Source organism: Aulonocara sp. 'chitande type north' Nkhata Bay, linkage group LG23 (assembly GCF_057382095.1).
Source record: "Aulonocara sp. 'chitande type north' Nkhata Bay isolate Kocher_YH1m ecotype deep benthic linkage group LG23, A_spYH_male_GT1.1, whole genome shotgun sequence".
NCBI lineage: Eukaryota > Metazoa > Chordata > Actinopteri > Cichliformes > Cichlidae > Aulonocara > Aulonocara sp. 'chitande type north' Nkhata Bay.
Genome location: NC_141365.1, coordinates 37,442,874 through 37,454,609, shown reverse-complemented (window position 1 = coordinate 37,454,609; position 11,736 = coordinate 37,442,874). Strand labels below are relative to the sequence as shown.

General features: G+C 37.5%; 1 long non-coding RNA gene across 1 annotated transcript; it reads right to left on the bottom strand.

Moving 5' to 3' along the window:
* Positions 1-9,300: 9,300 nt before the first annotated feature.
* On the bottom strand, positions 9,301-10,589 carry LOC147302360 (uncharacterized). The gene is made up of 2 exons (XR_015127142.1): positions 10,109-10,589; positions 9,301-9,620 (listed from the first exon to the last, which is right to left on the bottom strand). It is a non-coding gene; the product is annotated as an uncharacterized LOC147302360 (long non-coding RNA).
* Positions 10,590-11,736: the final 1,147 nt, after the last annotated feature.

Sequence of the window (11,736 nt, the reverse complement as noted above, 5' to 3'; positions counted from 1 at the left end):
TACCGATTTTGTTGTTCTTTTTCTGTAATTGATATTTTAAACTTTATACAGTACAATTTAATCTTTACTATTTATGGTAAGTAGTTAAAAACTGTTGAATATGGCATGGTAGCTTATTAAAAGTCCTCATCTTCAAGGACAGCTGCTCAAAGGATTTTTTCCTTTGCGTAGTTTTTTACATTGCAGACAAAAAAGGGTCAGAATTAGTGAAAATCAAGGAAGTCACTCAATGAGTCAGAATTTACTTGGCAAAGATCGGTATTTTGTCTTGGTTTTTTCATCTTTGTCTTTTGGAATAGTAACTCTGGGCTTGGTGCCATTTTTTCATTGCTCCACATCGATAATAAATAATCCATTACACCTCTGCAGCTTTTATGGAAACAACTGAGAAACTTGTCTCGCAAATTTCACAGCATGCTGAAGGATGCCTCGGTGCATCTGATCATCCGTCCCACTTTGCTGTGCATTTTAATTAGCTTTAAGTACTTAGAAACAACTGAGACCACAACAGTCAAAGTTGGAGTGCTTCAACGGCCTGTCTCTGGAGCAGCAAGGCTTGCTTTCCTCCAGTGCTCTGCAGATCTACAGGTCTGACAAATCCTTATTAGGGGTTTTTACTGTATACCACCACAATTTGTGTGTGTGTCTGTGTGAGTGTGTGTGTTTGTGTGTGTCTGTGTGTGTGCAGAGGGTGTTATGATTTTGCACTACTGGCCAGGAAAACCTATTTGACCAATTAAACCAGGATGTAGTTGCGCCATGTGTATGTGCATGTGTGTGTTGAGGTGTGTGTCTGTGTGTGCATATGTCCGGTGTGTGGGTGTGAAAATATTTAGAATCCTCTTGACACCCAATTAGAGAGCAACCCGACATGACCTCCAACTTCAAGAGACACCAAAAAGCTCACTTGAAACAACAACTTGGAACTGCTTGACAAAATGGCCCCACTAATGAGCGTCTGTAAACACAACCTTATTCTTGCTGATTGCTATTTAAAAGAAAGGGGGTAAAAAAAAAATGTGTGTGTGCAGAATCTATGACTTTAATTTCCATGCATAATGAATGCACAGAGACTGGTCACTGTACCAGTGGTCATTGGATGTTTTGACTACATGCTGCCCAGGGGGTGTTGTTAAACAGCCTGTTATTATGCACATAGTATTCTCAAGACTCCATCTTTTTTTCATAATCGACATTTCAGTAGCTGTTTAAACTTTGTCAGAGCCTGTGCTTGGTTTTTAAACTTTCATTTGAGTTGTTTGGGGCAGTGGTGGGACATATTTTAGGCACAGTGTAAAAATAGTCTTTTGAGATTATATGATGATGATCTCACCATCTGATTTCTTAACTTATATATATCCAGCTATGCAAACTACTGATGATAAATCAATTTTGAATTTTTAGAATAGTTAGATTCAATGAAAAATTCCACTCAAATCATACAATTTGGTACAATTCTTAGCAGCGACATAAAATAAGGCCTTTTGGTTACTCATTTAGCATTTTTTTTTCTTTTTAAACCTTTTTCCGTTTTGCCTCTATTACCTGTGTTTATCACCAAGGAGGTTATGTTTTTGTTAGCAATTGTAAGTATACGTGTCATTCTGTCTGTAAACATGTTTTGAATGAATTCTGATAAAAGGGGGTCATGCTAGAGATCAATTAAGATTTGCCTTGCATCCACCAAGGTCCTCAAGGTCAGCGTAATGATGTATTGGTTCAAATTGACAAAAAACAAACAAACTTATTACTTCAAAACTATGATTCTTACGAGTGTGGTGCACATTTAAACATATAGAAAGTACAGTATAAGGATTTAAGGTGTCATGTCATATTTAACCTCTGAAATCTCTAATACTTTAATCTAACAGTCAAAATAATAACAATGGTCTATAATATACTACTTAAAACTATGTTTGTCACTGCCATTGTTTGTATTGACAACATATAGGGATTACTTTGGAAATGTGACCTCTATTATGTCTCCATAAATGTCTTTTTATCTTTAAAACTCTGCTTAAAATTATTCATAACTTCTAATACCTTGGTTTGTATTGAGAAACAAAGATATTAGATGAATATTATGACCCTGTTATTGAAATACATAACATTTTGAAAATATGTTCAATGTTCCTGAATAAGTATTATTTATTTTTGGAAGACGGAACTAAGTTTTTTTTTTTTATCATCAAGCACTTTGATGGATTTTACGAAAAAATGAAATGAACTTTACACATAAATAAAATGTAATAAACAAAATATTTATACTCAAAATTAAATATATTACAATGGTTTTTAAACAGAGAAAATATTTTACTGCCCTAAAAACAACAAGCAAAACAAAATGAATGTATATATAGAAAATGCCATGCAATTCTTTAAAATGTAAAAATTGCCCAGAGAGTGCTCTGCCTTGTCGGGGATAGTGAGCAGTGTAGAATAGACAAGAAAGTGAGGAAGACATGGACTTTGAGCCTTGCAGTATACAGACATCTGCTCAACCAGCTGAGTTAAACTGACACCCACAACAGCAAATTATAATATCGTGGCTCAAGAGTTGGGAGTTCGCCTTATAATCGGAAGGTTGCCGGTGCGAGCCCCGGCTTGGACAGTCTCGGTCGTGATGTCCTTGGGCGAGACACTTCACCCGTTGCCTACTGGTGGTGGTCAGAGGGCCCGGTGGCGCCAGTGTCCGGCAGCCTCGCTTCTGTCAGTGCGCCCCACCCATTCACACTGGTGGATGACTGGATGTGTAAAGCGCTTTGGAGTCCTTAGGGACTAGAAAAGTGCTATACAATACAGGCCAGGCCTTAATATGCTTTGCCCCCCGGATAAACACCATCACTTTTTTCTATTTATTGTTAATCACATTAAAGTTTTCCATGTCATGTTTAGTTGAACGCCTCATTCTTCTCATGTAAAAGAAGGGAAGCAGTTGATGACTTTGTTTCCTTCTTTGAAAAATTAAAAGTGGTTGCCATTTGTCTTTAGCTGAAGCCAAGCAATGAAAAGCTGAAGCCAAGCAATGAAAAGCTCTGTCACTCTTAAATTTTCTACTGTGCTTTCAATTCACCTTTCAATCATTTGTCAAACGACTCAACTGGGGTAGTGGCCATGTTGATTACATTAAAAGAAAATGGCAATTTTAGGCAGCGAGTAAATTGTTACCCACGCATTCTTTTGAACCTTTAAACTGTCACTAGCTGAGAAGATGAAGACTTGTGCAGACACCTCCAGAAAATCAAAAGTTCCCTTTATTGTAGTATAATTCTGCCACCTCCAGATATGATGAAACTGGAAATGAGTCAAACTCCCAGGAACTATGACATGAACTTATTGATCAAGACACGCAGAGAGCTGTCCCTCCCCGTCAGCTCTGGTCCGGTCTCATATCTCCATTGATCGCACTCATGAAAACGAACAAAAATCATGATCAAAGCAGACCCGGGGAGTTCCCATGGCCACAGTCTTCAGATCACAGCAAAGGAGCAGGTCTGCGGGAAGCAGGGAGGAATGCGGTTGGGGGAGGAGGATGAAACAGAATATGAAACAGTCAAATGGAGATCAACTCTGCTGATCCTGCTTTTTGATCTCCGTCTGGGCTGCTTCTTAATATATACGACTGCACAGAGGAAGTGAGTCGGTACCGGATGTGTCTGCATGTGTCTCTGCTCATTCTCACACACACAATTCATGAAGAGAAACACACAGGCATACTTACAGTATGCAGATCTTTTTTTTTTTTTAATCCTTTTTTCTCCCTTGCATGTACACCATCAGTCACCTCATATTGCATCACACTCTTTGGTCTTTTAAAATGCAGATTGCCAGGAAAATATGGACAGTATGCAATTTTTCACCTTGAGACAGCATGCTGTTAACATATCTGCATCCATTACATCATCACAGAAGCTGACAACAGACACGTCTACAATTACATCACTTCAGAGACACTTTTACCTGTTAGTTGTTTTCTGGATACACAATCTGTATGAGTGTTGGCTATGTTTTCTATTCCTTTGACTAGGTTATTTTAATATGCATTTTAAAGCTTATTAAAGAACTTGTTATTTATTAATGGAGCTGAAATTCAAGAGACACCAAGGCCCTGTCGCTGTAGTTAGCTACATTTGTATTAAATAAGCTTTAATGTAAAATATCCAAGGAACGCTTCCAGGTCTTTGAACACCTGCATGCACAAACTGTCGTGCTGGTGATAGTGTTAATAGGAAAAAACTGAAATGCTGAGAAGAATCCAAGGCGGGCTGGCAGGTAGTCAAAGACACATTTTAATCACTGCTGAAAAATAACAACAAACAGCACAGTGATGGCAGGAAGCCTATTAGACTAACAAGGTCAAAAATAAGAACAAATCACAAACAAGGAAGTCAACTGGAGAGACTACGGTGATTTGGAAACAAAAGAGAGGCTTGAACAATACATGATAAAAACTGAGAGAGAAGAGCTATATCATATACACAAATCCAAAGAGAGGGATACTATGGCGCAGGATGGAGGTAAAAACAGAAATCCACATGAAGGAATTATGCAGCACATTTAATACCGTAACAGCAATCAGTAAAACATTAGAAATACATAACAACTAAAAAAAATAATAAAAGTGAAAAAACAAGCTTAAAAAGGGTGTAAGTTATAAACCACATGGGAGCCAGTAATTACAAATAACAATGGAACAAAAACTAAAAGCTACACACCAGTGAAACTGTTTGTGCTGTGCTGGTACTCTGGAAGGTTAATGAAGCCACAATAAACTGAAATTGATGCAAAATTAGTGATACTTGTGCTCTCCGTGTACATAAAGTTGCCAAACGTTCACAGCTGTTTTTAATAAAATCAGAATTTCCTGATACTTAAAGTTACAACTATTTTCTTATTCGTTTAAATGTGGGCTTAAAAAACTGTCCAAATTTATTATAATGATTATAATTTTGACTTAAAAAAAATAGTATTTTTGGAATGTTACATTTTTTACCATGTTCAAGGTTCAAGGTTCAAGGTTAAGGTTTGTGTGGTAAAACCACAGAAAAGTAAGAAAGTACCCTGAATAGAAGGTACAACATTACCTTGAAGCTTTTTGGGTGGATTACTCTATTTTCTAAGAGTGCATTGCTCAATTCATCAGACCAAGTCCATCCACACCATCACAGACGTTCTTGTAACCAAAGTTGATTAAAGGAGATATGAAAACAAAAGTGATTATAATTAGTTGAAAGTAACTGCAGATTCTCATGTAGGTGTTGTGATCACAGACCAGCATCTCTTTGAAGGTGCCATTGATGAAAATGTGATTACAAAGTAAAGCTGCTTTAATAGGCTTTAAGGGTTACTTGAAAGTTGTATCAAAAAAAGTTCCCCAAAAAATATTATAGACCCAATGATAATTTAGAATCATGCAGCATAGACACAGATGTGAAAATTGAAATTTGGAAGCTTTTGCTGTTTATATTTACATACAAATTAAGATACATGGTGAGTTTACATTGGTATGCTGCTTCCTTGGGCACCAGATTGCAAATGAACTTTGACTGCAAATGAATTTTGACTTAACTTTCAGAGTTCCCTTTGAAACGAAACCAGCAAGAAGTCTTTTGGTAGACTAAGTGGCATATCAAAAGAAGCATGGAGGAGAAATTATATTATATGCTAATGGAAGGCAGCTCCTGGGAGCAAAGGCTTACATTTGGCAGACAGAGAACAAGTTTTCTTTCAGAATGCGTATTAATCAAACTCATCATCATAGCATCTCAAAAGGAAAAGTACATCAGTATTCATACATAAGCACATGTAATAAGCACATGCCCTGCAGGATTTTTTTTTTTTTGTGGAAACATGACTAAATTGAGCATGCGGAACACAAGAAGCAATGGTTGGCTTATTGACACCACTTAAAATAATATGTTTGTTTGTGTCGCTACAATAGACACTCACAGTCAATGTCTGAATTCATCTGGCAGTAATCGCAGCAACAGGCTGCAATCATTTATAGCTCAATGCACATGTTATGTATTTCACATGAAGTGTAATAATCTCTGTTGTTTCAAATTTAACCAGTTTTGCAGTCAAATATTTCTTCTACATGAAACCATTTAATTTACTAGAGACAATATAAAAACCTTTGCTGTGCTACATCTAGTAATGGCTCATTATCTAGCACTCTCTGCCTTGTATGACATGATAGCTTTAGGCTCCAAAGACCTACCATGGCAGCTAAAACGTTGACAGAAAAGCTTCAATATGTGAACTCCAAATTCAATAGCTGACATCACAGAGGATATGAACATCTTAATATACAGTTCTTTGTCTGAAGTATGGTGTTGATAAACCAACTGTGGACAATTAGTTTGGTAAGCTAATGAATTTAGCTATTAGGAAAGTTAGCTTGGCAAAGCATAGCTAACATTAGCTTTCTAGCAAGCTAATTGTTTCAAACAAAATAATGACACTCACAGTTTAATGAATTTCCCCTATTCCTCTCTTATATATTTGCATGCTCTCAAAATACTTTAGCCCAAAACAATTTTAGTGGACTAAAACCGAAATATTAGCACTTGCATCACACTGTATTCAGTGTCAGGATGCAGCTTCCTGCAGAACCCTCACACTTTCTTGCCAATATCTTCTTTTGTGTCATGAAAGACTTTTTTTTCTCATAAGCTCATAACACGTAGATGTATGTTCTTTACTACAAAATCACTAGGAGTATCTATGGTGTGGATGGGGCTGTCTTTATTCTAATGAAGTCCTACTAAATTTATCTGTCTTTTAAAATTTGTCGCCCTTGCATGGTCGAGTAAAAGATAAACCATGATAAAACAAAACACTGCAAAACCATCTAAATTTCTTACCTAAGCCATATTAATGTGTGTGTGTCTTTCCGTGCATTATAGAAGTAGAAGAGCATGTGTGAAATTTGGGTTCTCAAGCTAATAAAATATGAATGACACTTTGGTATTGTTTTGAGTAGCTGCCCAAGCATTTTAATAGAAAATCTGTGAAAAAAATAATAAAAAACTGATAAAGTAGACCACCATGTAATGCAAATAGATGACAAGCTATATTTGTGTGTTTCACTGTGGAATTATGTTAAATTAGTGTGAAATGAGAATCCAGTGAGTCAGGCCTTTGCTACAAAAAAAAAACAGAGACAAATGTATGAAGGGCCCTTTATAACTTTAGAAGCAAATGGTGCCCAGGACAAAATGGAGGTTAAGTATCCTCGACAGGTATGGCCTCATGAGCAATTTATTCAGGCTTGGTGGTTCAGGAGAAAACCCGATTAACCAGCAGGTTGTCCTCCAGCCTCATAATTATGGAGACACCCCATTTCCAGCAGGCAGTAGAGAGGGAAGTCCATTTTGAATATGCACTGCATCACTCAGTAACTTATTACATTCAACTGTGTGTAATATATATGTTTAACTGGAATTGGAAATAGTATTTGGTGTATGAATAAAGATATTCAGACTGAGAGACAGCTTCTTCCACCAGGCCATCAGACTGCTGAACACGTCATAGACACCTCAGCTTCACTACTGGAACTTTAACATTATGCACTCCATACTGTACAGTAATGCCACTGTTTTGCACATGTCTTAACTCTGTATATTTTTATATATTTTATTTATTGTTTACTCTATTTAATTTGTAAAATATGTGTACACACACACACACACACACACACACGCACACACACACACACATAGAAAAATATTTAGTATACACATCCAGAAATGCATATACTATTATATATTGTACATATATTTATTAGTTTCAGATGTAGCGATTCTTGTATTTTGCTTGTTTACATTATTGTATTTTGCACAACTCTGTTGCTTGTGAAGCTCGCACACAAGAATTTCACTCACATGTGCTGTACCAATGTACCTGCACATGTGATGTGACAATAAAAGTGATTTGATTTGATTCACACCCTTTACTTACAATAGAAATACCTTTTTCTTTATTTAATATGCTTATTTCACTATTTACTACAAAAAGTCAATCAATAAAGCATAAAATAAAAATAAGCACACTGAAACCTTTGAACTCTTTTTAGTATATGACATAGAAAAGTGTTACAGTGAGATTATTGGGTAAATGCCTCTTTGCGTGCAGGTCATGAAGCGGAGGGAGAGTAGAGCATGCTTGCAGCACACTGACAGATTGGATAAGCCCTTCCAGCCTGCCATCCCACAGGGGGTGCGCTTGTATATGTGTGTACGTGCATGTGTCAGTCGAGCTTCACAAAATGTTAGCATCAGTAGTTTGCTCAACACCTAGGAGAGGATGTGTCCAATTTTGTCCCTAGACACCTTTGCGTGGGGTCTAGAACTTGCTCTTGAAATAGAAAGTATCTGACAAGCGCTATTAATGGAACTGCTTTGTTTTAGGTTTGTATACTGATTTGGCACTGTTTTGGGGTTTTTTTTGCCTGTTGTCATGCTGAATGCCAAAGTTGCTTGCAAAGATTTCGTTTGTACACTAAAGCTTTTTTGTTTCTCCTGCCTGTTTGTCATCGTGTTCCATCTCTGTACCAGTTCAAATACAATTTCCAGATAATTAGAGGTGTTTGTTTTAATCAGCATGGAGTGACGCTTACAGCAGGGAAATGCTAACTGACTACTACATACTGCCACAAACTATATTCTACATTTGCGAATGTATGCATGCATAACGCACAAAGTCTAAAGTTACATCTGATTTCTTTATATTTTGATACACAAATAAGGAGGGAAAGTGCAGCAATTTATTGAACAATTTATTTGACAGTTAATGCAAATACAGTATTGTAAGGCAAAAAGAGAGTTTGTGCAATTCTAACAAACTTGAAAGTCAGTATTTGGTGTGACCAGACTCTTTGGAGGCCAATCCATGTGTAACCAACTTTAAGGTATAAAGGTGAATTACAGCGCAATAATTACTTGGGCTCGTAATAATAATAATAATAATAATAATAATAATAATAATAATAATGGATACTTTATTGATCCCCATGGGGAAATTACTTGTTTTTCTCTGCATTTGACCCATTCACTCAGTGAAGCAGTGGGCAGCCCACTAAGCAGGCGCCCGGGGAGCAGTGTGTAGGGACGGTACCTTGCTCAGGGGTACCTCAGGGTAGCCGTTAAGTGGATTCGAACCGCCAACCTTCCGATCATGGGGCGACCACTTTACCTACTGAGCTATCCCTGCCCCTAATAAGACCCTGGCCAGAATCAGAAGACACCAAATTCGTATGGAGCCAAAGTATTGAGCAGCAATAATGACCTGGACACAATGTTAACTTTTGAGTAGCCACTCTTGTATTGTTACAAAGTATAACAGGTATTTGTCCAATTTGTACAGATAAAGTATAAAATAAAATAAATAGTGTGCACACTCAACAAAATAAAAGTACTCGTTGGGGCCCTTTAAGAATTTAGAGTTAAGCTGGCGATAGCCAACTTCAAAGGTCCTTGTGAATGTAACTGGAATGTATGAGTGTGTGGTGTGTATCTTCTTTGGGGTAGATCGTCCTCAAAGTGGTTGGCTCGCCATCTATCACAACCAGAATATCGTCCTGGTCCTTGGACTTTTCCGTCCTCTCCAAAAAACCTGACCTATAATCCAGGTCATAAAATGTACATTCTAATCAGTCTGTTTCAGATGCATTGTTTAAGGTTAAAATACAAAATCAAAATATTGCATCACCTCATATTCATTGCATCAACATCTTAAATCTTATCAAATCTCACAGTTCTGTTGTACAACATTCAATTTTCAAGCATATCAAATATGAGAACTAAACATCTAAGTTGCTCAAATATTTCTCTATTCATGTAAACATTAATTAAACAATACTTATGGTAAGTAACCATTGACACTCAAAATACAATACACCATAACAAATTCAGAACTATGTGCAAATAAGCAACAAAATATACATGTGAGTTCAGTTCAGAGGCATTAAAGCAGTGTGCTTAATTTCTCCACACTATAGGCCTATTCGTGAGAGAGAAATGCACTAAAAATTACCCTCTAGATTACTTTAAACTCACAGTGAACTGACAAAAATTAGCTTTAGAGCAGCTAAGAACATGTTGCTCACCGTTGCTCTGTTTCACAAAAGCCCAACACACACTGGCGTTGGAATTGCAGCAGCTCTCCGGATGAAAGGTGAGTGGTTAGCCTGTGAGACACCGAGCTAGCATTAGCATGATCGCGACGGTAAGTCTCTACAAGTTTTTTCCATCAGAATAACACTCGTCTTACCGACGTTGCCTCTCCCCTTCATCCAGCCACTCGACTCCGGACTTCCAGCAGGTAAGTACGCTGGCTTTCCTTCCTCTCAATCCTGAGTTTTCCTCTCTTTTGTCCGTGGATTTCTCGGTTTGAGTAGTAGATGCCTCCACTCCTCTTGCTGAGATGAGAAAAAACCCGGGAGCACCATGCACCTCCACTTCACTTCCTGGCTGACAGGGTCAATGCGGCCTGGGTAGGCTCTGATTGGTTGCTGAGCTAGGTGCCCTCACGTGGGGTGAACTGAGAGGTGCATTCAATGGTCATAGGAAATACGACGCTTGTTGATGTGGACAGTTAATGTAAAGAGAATAAGTATGATTTTTTTCCATCTGGGCTACACCTGACTAACAGTTTTCCACTGTGTCGGTGGAAACTGATGAACTATGATTTCCAGTAAATAGCTCTTTCTGAATCACCTTAGGAGTTAGGCCACTTAATACTGACCTATGAATCATAAAAAAAAGGCTCCTAACACAGAGACACACACACACATACAAAACCTTCCTTAAAATGTTCAGGTACAAAGACTGGAAAGAAAAAAACTTTGAAAGTTCTTCAAAAAGCCTGAACTACTATTGCTCAAAACCACTTAAAATACCAAAAAAAATGGGCGTCGCTCTATATATGATATAGATACACATACATATTCATAGATATACTCTGTATATACTAACCCTAAATCTATATCTAGTTCTGTATATATAAAAGCTTGAGTGTTGAGTGTTGCTGTGTGATAATTACTACATGGAACAAAATGGAAAAACAAAAAAACAAAGTGCTGCAGTAACAAAAATGACTTGTCATTTGCATGGTATTCATTCTCATTTTCTCATATAGTCTGTATACAACTATAAGAAGGGTTACCTCGTTAAAGCCTTCACAGATAAAAGCCAAATATTCTTAAAAGACTTTGCTGACATATTGCTGCAATAACAGCTTTATTGACCGTTTTAATCAAACGTCTATAATTTGGACAGCTTCACATCTCCAACAAATTGCTCCACTTTGTTTTTGTATCTCTACTTAATGACAGACTTGTGTTGCTGTGCGTGCCAGCCCTTTCCTTTATGTGTCCCTGCACCACCTACACACCTCTGGATTAGCTTTTCAACTGCACCGACCCTGCTGAGATCAGGCCGGGAATTCAATGCCAGTGTTGGGATCTTTTATACAGTATGTGTGTATTTATTTGTCCCTGAGCCTGTCTGGGTGTCTGAGTGCAATATGATCTCATATTATTTTTAGGTAGCTTTTCCACTGTTTGCGTTCCACCTTTAGTTGTGTGTGTGCAGGACATACCACTCGTGTACAGGAAAAAAGTGAGAGCGACTTGGTTGCTGTAATGATTAATGGGAGAAACTTTCAGTGCTCATTCCATTCGGATAATGGTAGTAAGTCAAAAAAAAAAAGCAATCTTACTTGTCGCTCTTTTCA